At 39.7% G+C, this 24,293-nt stretch overlaps 1 long non-coding RNA gene across 1 annotated transcript; it reads left to right on the plus strand.

Moving 5' to 3' along the window:
- Positions 1 to 254: 254 nt before the first annotated feature.
- LOC125122194 (uncharacterized) lies at positions 255 to 23,964 on the plus strand. The gene is made up of 2 exons (XR_007133724.1): positions 255 to 285; positions 22,293 to 23,964. It is a non-coding gene; the product is annotated as an uncharacterized LOC125122194 (long non-coding RNA).
- Positions 23,965 to 24,293: the final 329 nt, after the last annotated feature.

Consider the following 24,293-nt stretch of genomic DNA (forward strand, 5'->3'; position numbering starts at 1 on the left):
ATCTTTGTTTTCTAGAGAGATTATTTTAAGAGGTAAAGAAAAACTTTTTACAATCTCTTATCAGGAGCAAAAAATATATTTTACATTTTTAAGGAATATGTGCTTTCTCAGTATTTTTCTCAGGAGATGGGATTAAGATGGTGGAATAGAAGGACTGGAGCTCAACTTCTCCCCTAAAAACAACAAAATTCACAAATAAAGACTGAGCAATCTTCACCCAAATGGACTGGAAACCTTCAAAAAGATATCCTACTCCAGAAGAAAAACAGGAGGACACATCAAGAGGTAGGAGGGACAATTTCGTGATATAAACAACTCCATACCTCCTGGGTGGGAAAGCCCCACAGACTGGAAACTAACTGGTTCACAGTGACTCACCTACAGGAGTGAGAGTTCTGAGCCCCACATAAAACTCTCATGTGCGGGGATCTGGCACTGGGATAAAGAGCCCCTGGAGCACCTGGCATTGAAGGCCAGTGGGGCTTGTGCACAGGAGCTCCGCGGGACTGGGGGAAAAGGAGACCCCATTCTTAAGAGGCGCACACAGACTTTCACCTGCACTGGGTCACAGGGCAAAGCAAAGTCTCCAAGGGAATCTGGGTCAAACCTGACTGCAGTTCTTGGAGGACATCCTGGGAAAACAGGGGTGAATGTGGCTTGTTGTGAGGGAAGGACATTGAAAGACAAAGCTCTTGGGAATATTCAGCAGCTGCCTTTCTCTGGAGGTGGCCATTTTGGGAAAATCTGGCCCCACCCTGTCAGTCAGTGCTGAGAAGCCCCAGGGCAAACAACAATCCAGGTGGGATCACAGCCCTGCCCCTCAGTAAACAGGCTGCCTAAAGACCCCTCAGGCACACAGCTGCCTCTAATCCCATCCAGAGACTAAGCCCCACCCACCAGAGGGATTAGAATCAGCTCCACCTACCAGTGGGCAGACATCAGCCCCTCCCATCAAGAAGCCTACAGCAAGCCCTGCATACCAACTTCAGCCACAAGGAGGGCAGACACCAGAAGTAAGAGAGGCTACAACTCTATTATCTGTAAAAAGGTCACCACACCAAAAACCTATAAAAATGAAAAGACAGAGAACTATAACTCAGATGAGGGAGAAAGGAAAAACCCCAGAAAGTCAGCTAAGTGATCAGGAAATTCTCAGCCTCCAGGAAAAAGACGTTAGACTGTTGATGCTGAAGATGATGCAAGACATTGGAAATAAACTGGAGGCAAAGATGGATAACTTAACAGGAAACACTGAGCACAGAGATACAAGATACAAAATTTAAGCAAGAAGAGACGCAAAATACAATAACTGAAATAAAAAATTCACTAGAAGCAGCTAACAGCAGAACACAGGAGGCAGAAGAACGAATAAAAGAGGCGGAGGACAGATTAGAAGAAATTACAGGTGCAGAACAGAAAAGAGAAAAGAGATTGAAAACAAATGAAGAGAGTCTCAGAGAACTCTGGGACAAAGTTAAACACACCAACATCCATATTATAGGGGTGCCAGGAGGAGAAGAGAGAAAGAAGGGGACAGAAAAAATATTCCAAGAGATAATAGTCATAGTATTTTTCTCAGTGTGGCATGAAACATGTTTACGACTAGACCCAAATATAGTTAGTTTCTATGTAAAATTAAGCCAAAAATGGATAAACTTATGTTCATTAATTAATGTTTCAGTATTTTATCTTATTTGAAAATGATAGGTATTTAATAACTATCCATCATTTAATTAAGGAAAATTTTAATGTTTCAGATTACTGAAAAGATTTGGGGAAACGCAGTCTTTATAACTTCTGGGTTTTTTTTTGTTTTTTTTTTTTGCTTTTCAGGGCCATACTTGTAGCATATGGAGGTTCCCAGGGTAGGAGTCAAATCAGAGTTACAGCTGCTGGCCTGTGCCACAGCCACAGCAACTCAGGATCGAGGTGTGTCTGTGACTACACCACAGCTCATGGAAAAGCCAGATCCTTAACCCACTGAGCGAGGCCAGGGATGGAACCCACAACCTCATGGTTCCTAGTTGGATTCGTTTCTGCTGCACCACAATGGGAACTCCAAGACTTTATAATTTCTGTTTTAAAATTATTGCCATGCAAGAATATATAATGGAAAAAAGACAATCTTCTAAATAAGTGGTGCTGGGAAAACTGGAGACAGCTACATGTAAAAGAATGAAATTAGAACATTCTCTAACACCATATACAAAAATAAACTCCAAATGAATTAAAGACCTAAATGTAAGACTGGATACTGTAAAACTCCTAGAGGCAAACATAGACAGACCACCTTTTTTTTTTTTTTTTTTTCCGTTTTACACCCACGCTTTGGAATATGGAAGTCTTCAGGCTAGGGGTTGAATCAGAGCTGAAGCTGCAGACTTGTGCTATGGCCAGGCAACATCAGATTTAAGCTGCATCTGTGACCTACACTGCAGCTTGTGGCAATGCCAGAACCTTAACCCACTGAGCAAAGCCAGGGATTGAGCCCATATCCTCACAGATACTATGTCAGGTTATTAACCCACAGAGCCACAATGGGAACTCCAGAAGACTCTTTGACATAAATCGCAGCTATTTCTTTTTGGCTCCATCTCCTAGATTAATGGAAATGAAAACAAAAATAAAAAAAATAGGACCTAATTAAACTTAAAAACTTTCACACAGCAAAGGAAACCATAAAACAAAAAGACAACATACAGAATGGGAGAAGATATTTACAAATGATGTGACTGACAAGGAAGTAATCTCCAAAATATACAACAGCTCATATAACTCAATATCATAACAAACAACCCAATCAAAAAATGAACAGAAGATTTAAATAGACATTTCTCCAAAGAAGGCATTTAGATGGCCAAAAGGTGCATGAAAATATGCTCAAAATTGCTAATTATTAGAGAAATGCCAATCAAAACTACAATGAGGTATTACCTCATCCCACTTAGAAGGGCCATCATCAAAAAATCTACAAATAATAAATGCTGGAGAGAGTATTGAGAGAAAGGAATTTACATTCCCCACTGTTGGTGGAAATGTAAATTGGTGCAGCCACTATGGAGAACAGTACTGAGGTTCCTTAAAAAACTAAATATAGAGCTACCATATGATCCTGAAATCCCACTCTTGCACATATATCCAGAGAAAAGCATAATACGAAAAGATACATGAACCCCAATGTTCACTGAAACACCATTGAAATAGCCAAGACATGGAAGCAACTTGTGTCCATCTACAGATGAATGGACAAAGAAGATGTGATATATATTAATTAGAAATCCTTAACCATGGAGTATTATTCAGCAATAAAAAAGAATGAAATAATGCCACATACAACAAGATGGATGGACCTACAGACATGCTACGTGAAGTAAGCCAGACAGAGAGAGAAATATATCATATGATATTGCTTACATGTGGAATCTAAAAAAGTATACAAATAAACTAATTAATAAAACAAACTTACTGATATAGAGGACAAACTTATGGCTTTTAAAGTAGATTGGGGGGGGGGGGGGGGGGGGAGTTCCCGTCGTGGCGCAGTGGTTAACGAATCCGACTAGGAACCATGAGGTTGCGGGTTCGGTCCCTGCCCTTGCTCAGTGGGTTAACGATCCGGCGTTGCCGTGAGCTGTGGTATAGGTTGCAGACGCGGCTCGGACCCCGCGTTGCTGTGGCTCTGGTGTAGGCCGGTGGCTACGGCTCCGATTGGACCCCTAGCCTGGGAACCTCCATATGCCGCGGGAGCGGCCCAAGAAATAGCAACAACAACAACAACAAAAGACAAAAAAAAAATAAATAAATAAATATCCTTTAAAAAAAATAAAGTAGATGGGGGGATAGTGATAAATTAGGAGACTGGGATTAAAATATACACACAACTGTATATAAAATAGATAACCAACAAGGACCTACTATAGAGCACAGGGCACTATACTCAAAAATTTTGTAATAACATATAGTGGAAGAGAATGTTAAAGAAATATCTATCTATTTATATATGTATATAACTGAATCACTTTACTGTATTCTTTTTTTGTCTTTTTTTTTTTTTTGCTATTTCTTGGGCCGCTCCCGCGGCATATGGAGGTTCCCAGGCTAGGGGTCCAATCGGAGCTGTAGCCACTGGCCTACGCCAGAGCCACAGCAACGCGGGGTCCGAGCCACGTCTGCAACCTACACCACAGCTCACAGCAACGCCGGATCGTTAATCCGCTGAGCAAGGGCAGGGACCGAACCCGCAACCTCATGGTTCCTAGTCGGAGTCGTTAACCACTGCGCCATGACGGGAACTCCTGTATTCTTGATACTAACACAGCATTGTAAATCAACTACATTTTAGTGAGAATTAAAAAAATAAAATACTTCAATGAATCAGGTACAAAACTCAGTATTTACAAAAAAAGTTTGATCTAAGTTGTCTTTCTACTAGATAAATTATTTACCTGCTCAGTCAGCTAAAGCTTTTTACTAACATTAGTGGAGAGAACACTTAAAAGATTTTTCGGTAGCCCAAGTTTCAAATGGCTTTTCCCATTTTCAGTTTTCTTTTGATAAGAATTACCCTTCCAGTGAAGTTTTTAGAACACTTACACCTCAAAGGCACAGGCAAATAATGCAATTTTCTCCAAGAAGGATTTTGGTTTTTTGGTTTTCTAAGGCCAGAATTTTTATAATATGAACAAGTCTTTTGAGATAAATAGGAAAGGTTTTGGGGTTGGTAAAAAGAAATAGGTGAATTTTGAACTGCCTCTAGAATCGCATTTCTAGTTTTGCAGAGATTTGTAAGATAAGACATTTGCTCTCAATTCCTCAAATAATTGGATTGTAGCCTAAATGACATCATAGGTTTACTGACCCATCCAACTACATTATCCTTAATTTGCTTTTTTATATTAAGGAGATTTATAACTAAGATGGTAATCAAAAGATTTCTATATTCTGTATTTAGAAACTTCACCTTTGCAATGTTTTCATAAATCCTTTCATAAAGGCTTTGGAAGGTTTTTCTTTCTCTTTTCCTCTGGGTATATAGCTGCATTTTAGCTTAAGGGAGGAGAACAACAGTAGCAAAAAAATACCTATCAGGCTCTGAATATCAGCTTCCAAATTTCTGACTAACTTCTGACTATAGAGCTACTTAAAAAATTCTTTAAAAATATCTTAGGTTTCATGGAGTTCCCGTCGTGGCGCAGTGGTTAACGAATCCGACTAGGAACCATGAGGTTGCGGGTTCAGTCCCTGCCCTTGCTCAGTGGGTTAACGATCCGGCGTTGCCGTGAGCTGTGGTGTAGGTTACAGGCGCGGCTCGGATCCCGCGTTGCTGTGGCTCTGGCGTAGGCCGGTGGCTACAGCTCCGATTGGACCCCTAGCCTGGGAACCTTCATATGCCGCTGGAGCGGCCCAAGAAATAGCAACAACAACAACAACAACAACAACAACAACAAAATATCTTAGGTTTCAGCTGGGACAGTAATTATTCTTGGCAATATTGAACAACCCCTTGGACTCAAGACACATCCTAAAAGAGGATGCAGAAGATATTTCACTTTCCTCTTTCTATGGGGTACTACAAGTTTAGGAGTGCTGACTCTGTTAAGAATTCTTACACATAGCCAACTTCTGCCAGTTTTCCTGGGTTCTCTCTGTAGCTCTGCTATCTACCAGAAATTGGCAAGGTTTTCCTTTAATTTCAGTCTCCCCTTCTATGTTTAGAAGAATAACATTGCAGTTTACCACAAAATCCCTCAGGGTCCCCTCAAATTTAGAAGGCATCCATATGGGGGCCTGCCTTTGAGGGTAGATATGAAGATATCTGTAAGGTCATTAGTTTGGTAGTCTTTTGTTTATGGACATGTAAAGGCAATTCAGATAGGGGATTATTAGAATGAATAAACAAATAAAGGAGGAAGGAGGGAAGCTTAGGAGTTATGTCAGTCTGATTGCTTTTAGGTACCCCTGTGTCTTTAATTTTTCATTAGCCTTTGCAATGAATCTTTTAATGAAGCTATTTTGGAATTCTGAAAACTTTTGGAGGTTTTGCATACCAATTAAAATTAGGTATCCCATTCTGCTTGCTAAATTTGAGAATCTTTACTTTCAAGTGTACTTCTTAAATGATCTTGTAACATTCCTCATAATGGCCATGGTAATTTCCCTGAGGGCTAGCACTAGATTGGTAGAACCCTTAGCTTCAAATGGAGTTTAATCCATGTTTCTGTCCAGCTATATCTAGTCACAATTGGGATACAATCCACATTTCTGTCTCACTATTTCGGTGGCCCCCAAACTGATAGGTACCAAGCTAAGTTCTCAGGACACACAAGACTGATCTTGTCTAATTCTAGTCTCTTTAAGTAAGATTTTGCCATTTTTGTAGATATTTATAGCTTCTAGGACTCTAGTTCTTAGACGTAAAATAAACTGGTATGCTGGAAGATAGCATGCTTAACTCTTTAGGGTTAAACAATTCTATATCTTTTAGCTAAGCCTTTGTGTCTCTTGGAGCCAAACTAATACCTAAGATGAATATGCTACTTGTTTGAGAATTGTGCATGGTTTCACAGTGTATCTTGTTGCACAGAAATTTTCTTGAGGTTGGCAGGTGACCTAGTGTCAATCTAACCTATTCTGTGACTACGTTACCCTAACATGGGGGTCTTGGAGTTAGGTGGCAAGTACTCTGACAACTTTAAAATGCTCAATCCATGCCCACCAATTTTGCAGGGTTTTTTGACTTCTGAGGTTCCCATAAGCAATAGCCCTTACTGTACTCATTCCAGCTCAAGTCAAACCTAGTCCAACCCCAGATCCAGTTTAGTTCTGTACCTAGCCCAGTTTTTTGTTTGTTTGTTTGTTTTGTTTTGTCTTTTTGACTTTTCTAGGGCCACGCCCATAGCATATGGAGGTTCCCAGGCTAGGGGTCTAATCAGAGCTGTAGCTGCCAAGCCTACGCCAGAGCCACAGAAACGTGGGATCCGAGCCGCATCTGCAACCTACACCACAGCTCACGGCAATGCCAGATCCCTAACCCACTGAGCAAGGCCAGGGATCGAATCTGCAACCTCATGGTTCTTAGTCGGATTTGCTAACCACTGAGCAATGACGGGAACTCCTGTATCTAGCCCAGTTTTAAGTCAGACCCAGTCCATTTTTTAATTCTGACTCAGTCCAACTCTGGCCAGTTACCACCACAGTTTCCAATGTGGAATCTGGGGATTGAGAAAAGCACCTGAAACAGCAGATCCCAAAGAATGGGTACTGCAGACTGATTCCAAACAAATAGGGAATTAGAGCAGTCACCAGAAGTTCCCACTGTGGAATCTTGGACAGAACCAAGGGCTTGGGTTTCCAAGCAATGGGGAACTGTGAGAAGCTAATTAGATTGGGAGCTGGACAAAGAGAGCTAAGCTCAAAACCAAGAGGAACTTAACAGCTGGCCCTTAGAAATAGCAAGAAAGACAGAAAACACAAAAGGGTTCATGGGTACCACTCCTGTGTTTTGCATTGACCCAAAGCTGCCACAGCTTTCCTTCGATCCCACCACTGCCACCAAATCTGTTAAAAAATTCAACTGAGTAAATTTGAAGATTTTAGTGGCTTTATTCAATGATTCAATAATCAGTCAGCATCCTGTGTAGCAAAAAGAAAGTAGCTTTAAGTAACTGCACAGAATAAAAAGACTTTTATAGGCAGAAGAGGAGAAGGGTGGATTGTTTCAGACAAGGTTCCTAGAAGAAGAAACTTTTGGGGTGTGGGGGATGAAAGAAGGCTATCAGGTGGATTACTTCATTAGTGCTAAGAAATTCTAGACTGGTTAAGATTACATTTCTGAGGGAGGCTGAATCTGCAGTTAGGTATTAAGCCTTGGTTTGGTGACATGGGCTTAGCACAAGTAATTCCATTTTGGTCCTGTATTCTCTCTTTTTTTTTTTTTTTTTGCCATTTCTTGGGCCATTCCCATGGCATATGGAGGTTCCCAGGCTAGGGGTCCAATCGGAGCTGTAGCCGCTGGCCTACACCACAGCCACAGCAACTCAGGATCCGAGCCACGTCTGCAACCTACACCACAGCTCACAGCAATGCCGGATCCTTAACCCACAGAGCAAGGCCAGGGATCGAACCCGCAACCTCATGGTTCCTAGCCGGATTCGTTAACCACTGAGCCACGATGGGAACTCCTGTATTCTCTTTCTTAACAGAAAAAAAAAAATGCATAAAAATTGAGTGAAAGATGACATTCCGAGGTTATTTAAAATAAGCAAGTAGATAAACTTACCTTTGGGGGAATTTAAAATTCAAAATGTTCAGAGAGATAATTAAGCAGGTTTATGTTTTACATAAACCTAGTTTGAAACAAATATAGTAGAATGTAAAATGCAGAGAAAGTATAATACTTACTAAAAGGTAAATTGAGGCATTAACATTTTTATGAGTTTATTTGAGCAAAAATTGATTAAAATTGGGCTGCACCAAAACAGTAATCGTTAGGAGTACTCCTGCAACAGGAGCAAAGGGAAAGACTTATAAAGAGAAGGTATGGAAGGAAAGAAAGGAAATTATTTGATCAGTTATGGCTTAAAACTTAGTTGGCTGTTTGTGATTGGTTGTCCTTTGGGCTTAATCTCTTAGTCTTGAGGCTTATCCAGGTTTAAGTTTTGTTTTGCTTACATTGGCTACCAAAGCACTAGAATCACTTCAGTCTAATATCCCCCTTGTTTAACTAATTTAACATACTGAATACTATAAAACATACCATAAAGTTAAATTAAGAAAATGTTTATAGAGGTTGAGTCCCCATTGTGGCTCAGTGGGTTAAGAATCCAACATAATATTCATGAGGATGCAGGTTCCATCCCTGGCCCCCCTCCGTGGGTTAAGGATCTGCAATTGCTTCAAGCAATGTCATAGATGCAGCTTGGATACTGCATTGTCATGGCTGTGGTGTAGGCTGGCAGCTGCAGCTCCAATTCAATCCCTAGCCTAGGAATTTGCGTATGCTGCAGATGTGGCCCTAATAAGAGAAAAAAGAAAGAAAGAGAGAAATAAAGAAAATGTTTATAAGGATGCACTCATTAAGTGATAAAAATTATCCTATTCAGCCATAGAAAAGAACAAAATAATGCCATTTGCAGCAACATGGATGGAACTAGAGACTCTCATACTGTGAAGTAAGTGAGGAAGAGAAAGACAAATACCATATGATACCACTTATATCTGGAATCTAATATATGGCACAAATGAACCTTTCCACAGAAAAGAAAATCATGGACATGGAAAAGAGATTTGTGGTTGTGAAGGGGGAGAGGGCGGGAGTGGGATGGACTGGGAATTTGGGGTTAATAGATTCAAACTATTGCCTTTGGAATGGATAAGCAATAGATCCTGCTGTAGAGCCCTGGGAACTATATCTAGTCACTTGTAATGGAGCATGATAATCTGAGAAAAAGAATGTATATATGTATGTGTAACTAGGTCACCGTGCTGTATAGTAAAAAATTGACAGAACACTGTAAACTACTTATGATGGAAAAAATAAAAATCATTTAAAAAAATGAATAAAATTAAGGAGTTCCTGTCGTGGCGCAGTGGTTAACGAATCCGACTAGGAACCATGAGGTTGCGGGTTTGGTCCCTGGCCTTGCTCAGTGGGTTAAGGATCTGGCGTTGCCATGAGCTGTGGTGTAGGTTGCAGATGCGGCTCGGATCCCGAGTTGCTGTGGCTCTGGCGTAGGCTGGCGGCTACAGCTCCAATTCGACCCCTAGCCTGGGAACCTCCATATGCCGCGGGAGCGGCCCAAAGAAATAGTGAAAAGACAAAAAATGAATAAAATTAAAAATTTTTTCAATATTCAAGATGGACACAAAGAGTCATTTTTAAAATAAAGTAATCAAGTGTTATTATCAGGAGATAATGAACAGGGATAGATCACTGAGCTCTCTGGAAAGAAAGAATCCCCTTGGTGGGAATTATTCTAAAGGTGAATACTCTCAGTGTAGCCCACCTCTCTATAGCTCTCAGACATGTGAAGGCCAAACCTGTCACCAATGATAGAGGTTGTTATTGCTTTGGATGATTCTCCTAATTGTTGCAGATTAAAAATGCTGGCAATTCTGCTGTTCAAACAGTGCTTTAAGATTAATGAATTGACATGCTTTGTGTATATTTTCTAAATCTTTAAAGCAGATCTTTAAATATTGGTATAATAGGGAAAAATGTGTGGTCCAGTGAATAACTACACATTGTCTAGAGCATATCCTTCTAGGTTATCTGATATTAATTCTGTGGGAGCTATTTCACAACACTAATATTTGTAGATAACTGATACAATGCAAAACAATTCTTGTCTATAGACACATAAGCACTGTCCTGTTCAATTTAGGAATTAAGCTAGTTTTGCCTCCATTAGCACATTCAACGTTCCTTATCTATAAATGTGTCTGTTCTTTGAATTCTCCTTTGAACAGATTATAACATCTGACCCATTAATCAGTTAAGAAAAGCTTTACTGTGCTTTCACTTTTATATCTGTATGAGAGTTACAATGTACTTGAACATTGATTTTCAACATTACTTAGGAAATAGTCTTCCATTTATAGCCAATTAGTTGAAACGAGTGACCAGAACATTTATTTCAATGGCATGCTATATCTCCCCACACAAATTAAACATATCCTCTACTTATGGTAAAGAAATTTCTGCTCTAATTAGTTTCTCACTAAACAATCATTTTCAGTCTGATTGTCTTCTCTTCAGGGGATGCAAGGAAGTTGGGCTCACTCTAATGTAAGCTCTATAGCTGTGTGCTACTGGTTCTTTCTGCATTGCATCTGTTTTTCCTTTCTCATAGGGCTGGTACTAATCTTTGAAGTATAAAACTGAATTACCTTTTAATCTCATAGTTGCTGACTGTTCAATTACATCTTATGTAGAAATATGAAGTCCCCCAAAAGAAAACCTCCTTTGTTTTCTCTATGCTCACAACACTTATAACATGAAATGTGTGGAGCTTTTACCCACACCAAACAATTCTCCAATTCTCTGTGGACACTAACTGGGTATCCTACAGTTTAATTCATTTCTGACACCTACTGCCTAGAGTTAGTGCAGATCCCACAGGTTAAAGACTCAGGGCCACAAAACTGCCTCCCCTCACTTCAGATACCACTTCCAAGTCCAAGTTTTCATATGCATCTGACCAACTGGCTGTAAATCAGAAATTCCCATAACCTTCTTCTCATGTTTGATAATTTGCTAGAGTGGCTCACAGAACTTGGGAAAATAGTTTACTCACTAGATTACTGGCTTAGTATAAAAGATACAATTTAGGAATGGCCAGGATGAAGAGATGTGCAGGGCAAAGTATGGGGAAGGGATGTGGAGCATTCACATCTCTCTGAGCATACCACCCTCTCAACACCTTGATGTGTTCAGCAACCTGAGAGCTCTCGGAGGAATCCCTTTGTCTAGGGTTTCTATGAGATGCCATTACTTAGGCAACATTAATTAAATCATTGGCCACTGGTGATTAAGTCAATCTGTAGCCCTTTTCCCCCTCCCTGGAGGTCAAAGGGTAGGCTCAAAGTTCCAAGGTTGGGTCTCCTGGTAAATAGCAGCCAGCATTCTGAGGGGCTTTCCAAAAGTCACCTCACTACATAAATTCACGTATGGTTGAAAGGGGGCTCGTTATGAATAACGAAAGACTCCCTCTTCACCTTTACCACTCCGGAGCTATTTCAGGAATTGGGAACAAAACCCAAATATTGTAACAGAAGGTGCTCCTTTAGCTCTTATTGCTTAAGAAATCAATATGTGTTTTTAGGAGCTCTGGCCAGGAGCCTGGATGACAAAATATATGTTTCTCATCATACCACAAAATTATAGCCCCTTTCTTTCCTAAATAATGGAAGAATTATGGTGAATATTAGTCAAGGAAGTAAGTTATCTTGTAATAAACATTTGTTAAGTACCTAATAGATGCTGAGGTCTTGGAAAGTTGCTGTAGTGTGTAAGATGCTTTTCCTCAATGACTTTTATGATCCATTTGGCAAGAAGAAGTTAAGGAGGAAGAAAATAGAAATCAATGAAAGACTAAGTTGGAGGATATTAATAGTGTAGTACAAGTTCAGAGAAAGGAATAATTGCCATGGGCTGCAGTATTAAGGGAGGACTTCCCATAGGAGTGATACTTAAGCTGGTATCGAAAGATGAACTGAACTGAGAAATCTGTGTTGGGCGTGAGAGTTTAAGGATTTTTAGCCTGGGATCCATGCCTGAGCTTCAGAAAAACCCTAAAATTGTTTCCTAAATTTGGGACATATTGTGCTTGTATATTTTTCTCATGAGTGAGTCCATAATGTTTATCAGCTTCACGAAAGGATCTGGGATCACTCAAAAGTCAAGAACTAGCACTTAAAATTGCATATTTGGGAACAAGGAAACTTAGTCTTGATGTTGTCCCAGGAAGTGGCAAAACAGTACAGTTAATGTCATCTCAACACTTAAAGTAATGAAATACCAGAGAACAGTCTCTAACATGCAGTGATTAAACATTGAGAAGGGGAATGAAGGGGCTAGACACATTCCTGCCAGCAGCAGCAGGAGAGAAGCCATTTTCTCCAACTTTATTATAATCAATTTTCTAAACATACATATAAGTCTTTTATTTGGATTTTCTAACTTAAACTGTATACACACAAATACACATTCATATGTAGTTTCTGCTTGGAAAGTGTTAAGTTGTTAGAAAATAGGTAGATCTGATAAATTAAACCATGTTAGATTTTTCTCTTCTCAAACTTGAGCATGCCTTTGCTTTACTCTAGGGCAAACCCCACTCCCCTTCCACTGAACACAGAGGTGTTACTAAGCAAGCGCTCGTGTGCCCATGGCACAGAAAGCCATTCTTAGGTAATGGGTATTTGCAGCAAAGTGAGGGCTCATTTGCAGGGAGAACAGGCAGCTCATGCTTAAAAGGCCTGAACCCTTCAATGACTTTCAGGTTAGGGTTTTGTTTTTGTTTTCCTTTTTACAGCTGCACCTATGGCATATGAAAGTTCCTGGGACAGGGGTCAAATACGAGCTGCATCTGCAACCTATACTACAGCTTGCGGCAACACTGGGTCATTAACCCACTGAGGGAGGCCAGGGATTGAACCCACATCCTCACAGAGATGTTGGGTCCTTAACCCTCTGAGCCACAATAGGAGCAGCCAGGTTAGAGTTTTTAAAGAGAGTGTCAGGGGATAGGGTTTTAGGATATGTGATCAGCTGATGGACCCTCCTCTGATTGGTTGATGGTGAGGTAACAGGGTGAGGTTTAGGGAATCTCCATCATCAGCCTTCTAGTTCCAACCAGTCTGGAGTCTACCAGCTTGTGGTAAGCATATAGTCAGTACCCTCTACCAGTGGGGTTCTTGGTTTCTGCAGAACAACTCAGAGATATGCATCAATTGTTATCTGTGTTCCTTTAGGAGGAACTAGAAGTCTTGTGACTCTACTGTCCTAGTCATTAACTGCCTGAGCCTGCTCTTTTGAACTCGGGGAAGGCCTGTGGGCTTTTATACCCAGGAAGTAACCCTAGGGTCCTGCTGGGTTTCAAAAGGATAGGAGGGTAAGCCATCCTGGGTCATCTGTACAAATTGTTTCTCTTTATTTCCCATGTGTCTTTTTTTTTTTTTTATTTTTTGCTATGCCTGCAGCACGTGGAAATTCTTGGGTCAGGTATTGAATCTGTGCCACAGCAGTGACCCAAGTTGCTTCCATGACAACACTGGATCCTTAACCCATATCCTTATGTGCCATAAGTCCCATATCCGTCTTGAAGGTAATAAAAACATCTTTCCTTTTCCTTTTTCCTTAGAATTTTGTGTCTAATTTAAAGACATGCTCAATAAGCATAGGAATCTTAACTAAGATGAAAATTTCTATTTTAAAAAGGATATGAAAAAATAGAATCCCTTACTGGGAACTCTTAACTCAATTACTTTCACTCTATCATAGTTTCTGAGGGCGCCAGCTGTGTTTTCCTTGTGGTAAAGGCAGGCAATTTGAGTGAATTAAAGAATGTTTGCAGTTGATATGTACAGAGCTGTCCTTAGAAGTGTACATGGTATTTTCAAGATGATAGGCTCTAATAAGTGTTTCATCTTTTCAGTGGTAGGACTGATAAAATGCTATCTTTTTTCTTTTTCAGTTACGATGAGAAAACTAACACGGTATAAAATTTTATATAATAATATCTGTACCAGTTTTCTAGGACTACTATTGCAATGTACCATAAGCTGGTGGCTTAAAATAGCAGAAACATATTATTTCACGGTCCTGGAGGTGGAAGTCTGAGATAAGATGCTGGCAGGATTAGTTCTTCCTGAAGGCTACAGGGGGAAATTTTTCCGTGCCTCTCTGTCATGTTCTAGTGGTTGGCTAGCAATATTTGGCTTTCTTTAGCTTGTGGACACATTGCCCAACCTCTGCCTTCGTCTTAACATGGTATTCTCCTTGTACGCATGTTTGTGGACAAATTTCTCCTTTTTATAAGGACTCCAGTCATAGTGGTCCAATATGACCTCACTCTAACTTAAATTTTTTTTTTTTTGGCTGCACATGGTGTGTGGAAATTCCCGGGCCAGGGATCAAACCCATACCACAGCAGTGACCAGAGACTTTGTAGTGGCAACACAGGATCCTTAACCCACTGAGCCACAAGGGAACTCCTAATTTAATTCATTACATCTGTGATGACACTATTTCCAAATACTGTCAGATTCTGAGGTACTAGGGGTTAGTACATGAATACATGAATTTTGGGGATAGACAATTCAGCCCATAACAATACCACTTATTGGATACCTTCCATATGACTTGGTCAAAGCATAAGCACATGATCTGAAGATGTTTTTTAAAAAATTTTCACAGTATTGAACCAGTAGCACAATCATGCAGTGTGACAATTTACTGCACTCATTACTCAGTGTCAGAAAGTGCCTCATGTTCTTGTGGTCTATTAAATACAAATGATTTCTTTTTCTTTTTCTTTTCTTTTTGTGTGTGTGTTTTCTAGGCCTGCACTCGTGGCATATGGAGATTCCCAGGTTAGGGGTCGAATCAGAGCTACAGCTGCCGGCCTACACCAGAGCCACAGCAACGCAGGATCCGAGCCATGTCTGCGACCTACACCACAGCTCACAGCAACGCCGGATCCTTAACCCACTGAGCAAGGCCCGGGATGGAACCTGCAACCTCATGGTTCCGAGTCGGATTCGTTAACCACTGAGCCACGATGGGAGCTCCATGCACATAGTCTAAGACTATCATTCCCTTATTATCACAGCAGATTTCTTTGGTAACCACGAGTGCCTATTTCTTCAAACTTCTTGTGGCAGTGGTGAAGAGTAGTGAAGCCAGACAATTACTATACCAGACAGAGTATGGCCATGAGAAAAATTGTGTTGGTACCACTGAAGCAGCTCCTGCCATGTCAAGCTAGGGACGTCAAAGTCAAGGCTTGCTCTGGGGGGAGGTCAGAAGACAAGCTATCTTGTATAGCTTGTTTATTTTCTTCTTTTTTCCCTCCCTCTCCCTCATTTCCTAGGTCTAGCAGAATAGGTAGGGATTGTTTCCTTGATAGTAGGTGTGTTTAGATTAAGACCTAGGGCAGAGATGGCACTTTGCCTGTGGCACTGATAGTCTATCTGACTTTTCCAACTTGTTATCAGACAGGGATGATACATGCCGAAATATATTCAGAGTGTAATACAAAATAATATGTATACCCAAAGTTATGAAATAAATTTCCCTTTGACTAATTTATTTATTCATATATCCATTCAATATTCAATGAGAACCTCTGTAAGTTAAGGGTGAAGGCCAAAAGGCTTGGGATATATGCATGAAATATATATATATATAATATCCAGTTATAATCTGGATTCTATTATTAATTATATGATCTTGGAAAGCTTCTTTAATTTTCTGTTTGATCATTTTGAAACTTAGTTTCCTTATCTGTATACATTTGAAAGAATAAGACTGTCAGGATGGATTATATTATACATCTTGAAATGACAAAAGTTTGTTTCCTGCTTATGCGACATGTCTGTCATTGCTGGCTAAATTCTCTACACTACATGGGCTGCCCTCCAGAAGGACAGATCAGCCAACATTTGGGACATTTCCCATTACTATGAAAAAATAGTGCTGGAGGAGTTCCTGTCGTGGTGCAGCAGAAACAAATCCAACTAGGAACCATGAGGTTGCAGGTTTGATCTCTGGCCTCGTTCAGTGGGTTAAGGATCTGATATTGCCGTGAGCTGTGGTGTAGGTCTCAGATGTGGCATTGCTGTGGCCGTGGTATAGGTCGGCAGCTATAGCTCCGATTTGACTCCTAGCCTATGAACCTCCATAGGCCATGGGTGCAGCCCTAAAAAAAGCAAAAAGCAAAAAAAAAAGAGTGTTGGAAAGACATTAAAAACATCATTTTTGCTTATAACTTTGGCCAGAAACAGTCACTGACCTCACTCAACCACAAGAGGTCAGGAACTGCGGTGCTACCATGGAGAGCTGTAAAGACTTCATAAACAACACTCAGACTGTCACAAATACCCTTCTACAAAGTATAAAGAAAAATTTCATGAGATTATGTGTGTGCATGTGTGCATGCACACACAAATATATGAAGGGGTAACAAGTAAGAAAGCAGTGACTGTGGAGAGCTATTGCCAATTACCTTGATTGAACAAATTAATATATCAATTATTATATCTGTTTATTAAATGGTCTTAAGGGAAGTGGGCTAGTGTCCAAATATTATCTAATTTAACCTTCATGCTATCCTACAAAATAAGTTCACAAATGAGGGTATTAAAGCCCAGGAGGATTACGTGAGCTGCCCAAAATCACACTGCTTGGCCAAGGTCAGACTGATGCCCTGGAGACAATACTAGAAAATTCTCTGAAGATTGGTATCGTACTTCTTGCTGAGTGATGTTAGGGGTATGGGCTTGAAGTGAAATTTAGTATATTTGATAAATATAAATAGTTTTAACTGTGGATTTGGGATGGTGTTGGTATGATTTCTTTGTTGTTATTTGTTTTTCTCATTGTAAAAGTGGGTTAATAATAACCATTTCACAAAATCTTTTTGAAGTATGTGATATTAATTCTAAGTTTTAAGAATAATACTGTCCATACAGTAAACACTCAAAAATGTTCACTATCATTACTGCATTAAATTTAATTGGTAACTAGAAAGTACAAATGAAGTGGTAAAAACTACTGGTTTCCTTATAGATTCCTCTGTAATCTCTGGGCCTTGTTGCTACCTTGTCCCTATAAGGAAGTGAAGATGTTTCCATAAAGTCAGAGGGATTCATTGTAGCAGCCTATCCTGTGTGTAGAATTCTCCCCTGCTTAAATTCCTAAGCCAGCTGAAGCCATCTGTCCCATCCACAAGAACTTGGACCTCTTTCAGTGTTCAAGGACAGAGACATATCACTCCTCAGAGGGAGCAGGCTAACCAAGAAATTGTTGTAAAATTGCCTTTCCTGTTCCTCCTGCCCAATCTAGAGTTAGGATGAAATCTACCATGGTAGCATTGATCTCTGTGTGTGTGTGTGTGTGTGTGTGTGTGTGTGTGTGTGTGTGTGTGTGTGTGTAACCTTCCCAGGAGGCAGTAGTATGAGGCAGTGGTTGTCCAGACTCTGGGACCAAGTTTGCCTTGTTTACTCCCTACTTGTGTGATACTAGCCCTGGACACCGGTTTCTTCAGTGGTACCATGGGTGTGACAGAAGTGTGCAAAGCCCTTAAGAGTATTGCCTGGCACATAACAAGCACTTGAAAACTGCAGCTCTTCTAACATAGCTGGAATTCTAACCCAGGTGTTTATTGAACATCTACTGTGTGAACAAGGCCTGTGTGGTTTCTGCTCCCACATAACTCCTATTCACGAACTGGTTTCAGGGTCTTCCCATGAGACCTCAGTTGTTATGCAGGAGGAGAAAGGCAATCCATGATAACTAAAGTCACAAATGTGATTTTAAACTAATATTTCTTAAATGTTATTAATCTCCCTCACTGTAAAACTGGCAAACAATAAGGAAGCATTTAGGATGTCATGTCAAAGCCCCTCTCTGTTTTCTTTACTCTCAGCACACACACACACACACACACACACACACATATCTATATTTAAAAATAAACCATGTAGGAATTCCTGTCATGGTTCAGCAGTTAATGAATCTGATTAGGATCCATGAGGAGGCAGGTTCTATCCCTGGCCTCGTTCAGTGAGTTAAGAATCCTGCATTATTGTGAGCTATGGTGTAGGTCGCAGATGTGGCTTGGATCCCACATTGCTGTGGCCGTGGCATAGGCCAGCAGCTCTAGCTCTGATTCTACTCCTAGCCTGGGAACCTCCATATGCCGTGTGTGTGGCCTTCAAAAGACAAACAGACAAACAAACAAATCCTCACCATATATGTGTATATATAAACATATATATTAAAAATATATATTTAAACATATATTATATACGCACATCTATATAGTAAAAGAAGGAAACTGTACTACATACAACATATTGTATTTTTACTTCATTTTTACTTAAGTGTATATATATCAGAGATTTATCCATGTTGATACATATATATCTAGTCCATAATATAACTATAGCACAATTTTTTAATACTCCCTGTGAATATTTAGTTTTTTTCCCTCAAAATTTTTTTTTTTTTGCTTACAAACAGTACTGCAGTGGACATTTTTTGGTACATATGAGAATGTTTATTTAGATTAGAATCTTAGGAGCTGAATTGCTGGATTTAGGGATATATTCATTTATAAAGTTTTGCAGACACTAATAATTATCTTTTAAAAGGGTTTTACCAACTTTTACTCTCATCTCTATGTATTTATAGTATATAATAATGCCTGTTTCCTTGCATCCTCTTCACAACTTCCTGTTATCAACCTTTTACATATCTGATAATCTTTGGAAAATAAAATTTTATGGCTGCCTTAGTATGTATTTCCCAGATTATTCAAGAAACAGAGAATAATTTCTTACGTTGATTACCTGTATATTATTTTAGTGTACTGATCATTCGTATCTTTTGCCCATTTTCCTATTGGATTGTTAATATTTTTCTTATTGATTTGTAAGAGTCCTTTAAATATATAGAAATTATTTGTTATGTAGGTTGCAAGTATTTTTTTATTACTCAATGAATTTATTACATTTGTAGTTGTATAATGATCATAACAATCCAGTTTTGCAGGATTTCCATCCCATAACCCAAGCACATCCCCCCATCCCCCAAACTGTCTCCTCCAGAGACCTTAAGTTTTTCAATGTCTGTGAGTCAGCATCTGTTCTGCAAAGTTCTTTCTGTCCTTTTTTCAGATTCCACATGTCAGTGAAAGCATTTGATGTTGGTGTCTCATTGTCGACTGACTTCATTAAGCATGATAATTTCTAGGTCCACCCATTTTGCTAAAAATGCTGGTATTTCATTCCTTTTAATGGCTGAGTAATATTCCATTGTGTATATGTACCACATCTTCTTGATCCGCTCCTCTGTCGATGGGCATTTAGGTTGTTTCCATGTCTTGGCTATTGAAAATAGTGCTGCAGTGAACATTGGAGTACATGTGTCTTTGCGAGTCATGGTTTTCTCTGGGTAGATGCCCAGGAGTGGGATTGCTGGATCAAATGGTAATTCTATTTTTAGTTTCCTGAGGAATCTCCATACTGTTTTCCACAGTGGTTGCACCCATTTACAATCCCACCAACAGTGTACTAGGGTTCCTTTTTTCTCCACACCCTCTCCAGCCCTTATTGTTTGTAGACTTTTGGATGATGGCCATTCTGGCTGGTGTAAGGTGGTACCTCAGAGTGGTTTTGATTGGCATTTCTCTAACAATGAGTGATGTTGAACATCTTTTCATGTGTTTTTTGGCCATCTGTATGTCTTCTTTGGAGAATTGTCTATTTAGATCTTCTGCCCATTTTTGGATGGGGTTGTTTGTTTTTTTGGTGTTGAGCTGCAGAAGTTGTTTATAAATTTTGGAGATTAATCCCTTGTCAGTCGATTCATTTGCAAAGATTTTCTCCCATTCTGTCTTTTTGTGTTTTTTGATTTTTGTTTTTTTTTTGTCTTTTTGCCATTTCTTGGGCTGCTCCCGCAGCATATGGAGGTTCCCAGGCTAGGGATCTAATCGGAGCTGTAGCTGCCAGCCTACGCCAGAGCCACAGCAACACAGGATCTGAGCCGCATCTGCCACCTACACCACAGCTCACAGCAACGCAGGATCGTTAACCCACTGAGCAAGGGCAGGGATCGAACTCGCAACCTCATGGTTCCTAGTGGGATTCGTTAACCATTGCGCCAAGATGGGAACTCCTGTCTTTTCGTTTTGTTTAGGGTTTCCTTTGCTGTGCAGAAACTTTTAAGTTTATTAAGTCCCATTTGTTTATTTTTGTTTTTACTGTCATTACTCTAAGAGGTGGATCTGAGAAGATGTTGCTGTCGTTTATGTCAGAGAGTGTTTGGCCTATGTTTTCCTCTACGAGTTTTATAGTGTCTGGTATTATATCTAGGTCTTTAATAGGTTGTGAGTATTTACTCTAAGTTGCTTGCTTCTCTTTAATATTGCATATGGTATCTTTTACTAATACAGAACTTAAATCTCCTGTATTAAAATTGGTCTTTTCTCATGGCTTCTGGATTTTGTATGTCAATTTGGAATATCTTCTCTATCGAAATAAAAATAATTCTCCATATTTTGTTCTATTAATTAAGTTTCTTTTCATAGTTTATTTTTAATTTTATTATTATTTTTTATTGGCTATGTTATGTTGGCAGCATGTGGAAGTTCCTGGACCAGGGATCAAACCTGCGCCACAGCAGTGATCCAAGTCATGGCTGTGACAACACTGGATCCTTAACCACTGTGCTACAAGAGAACTCTCCATTGTCTATTTTTTAGGCAAAGTGGAATTAACTTTCGCATAGGATCTGAGATAGGGATCTAATTTTATCTTTCCCTAAAGGATTAGTCTCTTGTTCCAAATTCAATTATTGATTTGGAAATTTGACCTTAGTTACACACCTTAATGGCAGTTAGGACTGATCCTCCCTCACTGTTCTCTTTCCAAATATTTTTGGCAATCTTGTGCTTTTTCACTATGAACTTTAAAATCTGATTTTTAAGTTACATAAACTATTCTTTTGGGATTGCCCCAGATGTATTGATTAATTGGGGAAGAATTGGCAACCCATACTATTGAAGTTTCACGTTTGGAAAGATGATATATTTTTCATTTATTCTGGTCTACTTTTATGCCCTGCAGTCATGTTTGATAGTTTGCTTTATGTAAGTCTTATATAGTTCTTTTTAGTGTTATTCCCCAATATTGATGAGTTAATCACCATGATTTGGAATGGAATACATGTCCCCATTGCATTTTCTGATTTAATATTGTTCATATATAAACTTTATTTTTGTTGTTGTAACACTGGCTTTTTAGATTTTCATATTGGTTTTAACAATTTTTCATTTGCTTTATTTGAATAGTTTAGGAGAAAAGTGTAGAATTTACAAATATTAACAGTTTTTTTGTATAGCCATTCTTACTGGGAAAATAGAAACTACTTTAAGTATTTACTACAAAGGGAATTTAACATGGGAAGGTGATTACATAGGTGAGGGGCACTTGACAAATTAGATCAGTAACCAAGAGATAACCCAGGGTTATTAATAGCGGGAAGCCACAGACACTAAACTGAAGAGGTAAAGAGAGGAGGTGGGAGTACTAGAGCCTGGGGAAAAGAGTCACCCCAAAGAAACTGGAAGCATGGTGGACCAGTCCAGTGGGAGTCATGTAGGAGACAAAGCTGCTGCCACAAAAGCCATTCAAAACTCAAAGGGGAGTTCCCGTCGTGGCGCAGTGGTTAACGAATCCGACTAGGAACCATGAGGTTGCGGGTTCGGTCCCTGCCCTTGCTCAGTGGGTTAACGATCCGGCGTTGCCGTGAGCTGTGGTGTAGGTTGCAGACGCGGCTCGGATCTCGCGTTGCTGTGGCTCTGGCGTAGGCCGGTGGCTGCAGCTCCGATTCGACCCCTAGCCTGGGAACCTCCATATGCCGCAGGAGTGGCCCAAGAAATAGCAACGACAACAACAACAACAACAACAACAAAAGACAAAAAAAAAAAAAAAAAAAACCCTCAAAGGATGTGGGAGAAATATCTAGCCTTCTCCCTTCCCTCACCCTTCAATCCACCTTCTACCAGGGCTTTCCACCTATTGGATTCAGCTGGACATCAGGTGAAAGTGAAGCACGGGAAATGCACCCTGCAGTGGCTGGCCTTATGATACAGAGCAATGCATGAAGTGTTTCAGGAGTGGATCTGAGCACAGGTAGGTCTAGGATTGTCTTTCCAATATTCATGCCTCTAAATTCTTTTTCTCATTTTATTGCACTGGTGAGTACTTGCAGCACAAATTTGAAGAGTGGTTGGGATAGGAAGTCTCCTTGCATATTACTGATTTGGTAGGATTAATTCTAATGTTTCAGCCTTAAATAGGATGCTTATGATTGCTTATAATTACTATTTATCAAATTTAAAAAATCAAATCCTTTGTAGCATATACTGAGATGATTATATAAGATTATATATATACACACACCCATGTATACATGTTAATTTACTATATTAGTGTAGTGAGTTGCAGTCATAGATTTGCTAATGAGCAAAGGTGAATCACCCTTCCAATGTTTGAAAAAAACTTACTTTGTTAGAGTGTATTGTTCCTTTTTGGTAAAGTGCCTTATTAGATTTCTTAATATTTTATTTACCTATCTACATAGGTGTTATGAAACTAGAGGATTATGCTAGCCATGAGAATGGCTGAAGACTATCTTTTCTATACCTTGTATATATAAAGTTTTACTTGTCTTTGACTGTTTAGAACTTACTTAAAATCTGATGTTTGATGCCTTTTTAAGGGGTAGAGTTTTCATAACCTTTCCAAGTTCTTCCATAACCATGCTTTCTTTCCTTCCTTAGCTACCTGCTAAAAGTTGCTTTAACAAAATTTTGTCTGGTCAGGAAGGCAGGACAGTTTATGGGCATCTTGGTTTCTGACTCTATCCACCTGCCTTAGAGACATAGCCCTTGTGCAGTTGAGGGACGTTGCATAACCAAGATGCATGTTCTAAAACTAATGATTTGCATAGGAGAAATATGTTCCTCATTAGGTTTCAATCTGGAAAATGGTGTAAAGAAAGATTTTTCACCTTAGAAGCCACTAATTCCGTTATTTCAGGGATATATGTATCTGATTGAAACTCACTTAGAAGTAAACAGTGGTATCAACTTAGCCAAGGAAATGCTGTCTTGGGGAAAGTATCCCAGAAATCTTTTCAGATGTGAGGTGAGAAAGTGCTATTATATTTGGATAGAAAGTGGGCCATTCCCAGGGTGAGCTACTTTAGCTAATTAAATCCATTTTAAGACCAGAAGTCCTTTTGTAACCTCAGAACCCCAAACTGGCCTGTCTCTAACAAAATATACCGAGTTGCTTTTCAGAGACCACAGAACCAAACCACCAGTTATGCAGCTGAACAGAGGAGAAAATCTTGACCTCAGACAACACCCAGAACAATTTCTACGCCCACAAAGCCAAAGGAACAGGACATGACCAGAATGCCGGAACACTTTCAGATGTGAAGGGTCCTTTGTCCTGGAATATCTGGGGCTGAAGCCCCTTTACGACACCTTACCCTAAAGGGCCAAGTTCCAAAGCCCTCCAATGGAAACTTGCCAAACCAATGCTTGTGCAAAATAACCCTCCTCGCCTAACTCATAAAAGTTTGACTGAACCCTGGATAAGACAAACTTGAGCTGTGCTCCCTGTATCTTTTCTGGTTGATCTTGCAATAAAGCTTTTTCTTTCTCAAAAGTTGGTGCCATAGTAAGAAATAGCTACTTTATTCTTACGGAGCAATGATCTCTCCTGTCCAAAGACAAGGGATGGGGTCTCCTAGAGAGTTGCTAATATCTGTGTGGGTATCCTCCAAACAGGGAAGGCTAGCATTTTGCTATTCAAAGAATGCTTAATGTGCTGTAGAACCTGCAGGCAGAACTTGAGTATCTTTAGAGTTGTATGGAGAGAGAGTTCTTGGAGAAAGTACTGTGAAACTATAAATTCCCTTATATTGGAGGGTGATTACACAGATTTTGCCCAACCTGAGATGCTTCTGAAAGTGCAAGGGGACACTATAATTATCT

The sequence above is a fragment of the Phacochoerus africanus genome, chromosome 3 (genome assembly GCF_016906955.1).
Source record: "Phacochoerus africanus isolate WHEZ1 chromosome 3, ROS_Pafr_v1, whole genome shotgun sequence".
Classification (NCBI taxonomy): domain Eukaryota; kingdom Metazoa; phylum Chordata; class Mammalia; order Artiodactyla; family Suidae; genus Phacochoerus; species Phacochoerus africanus.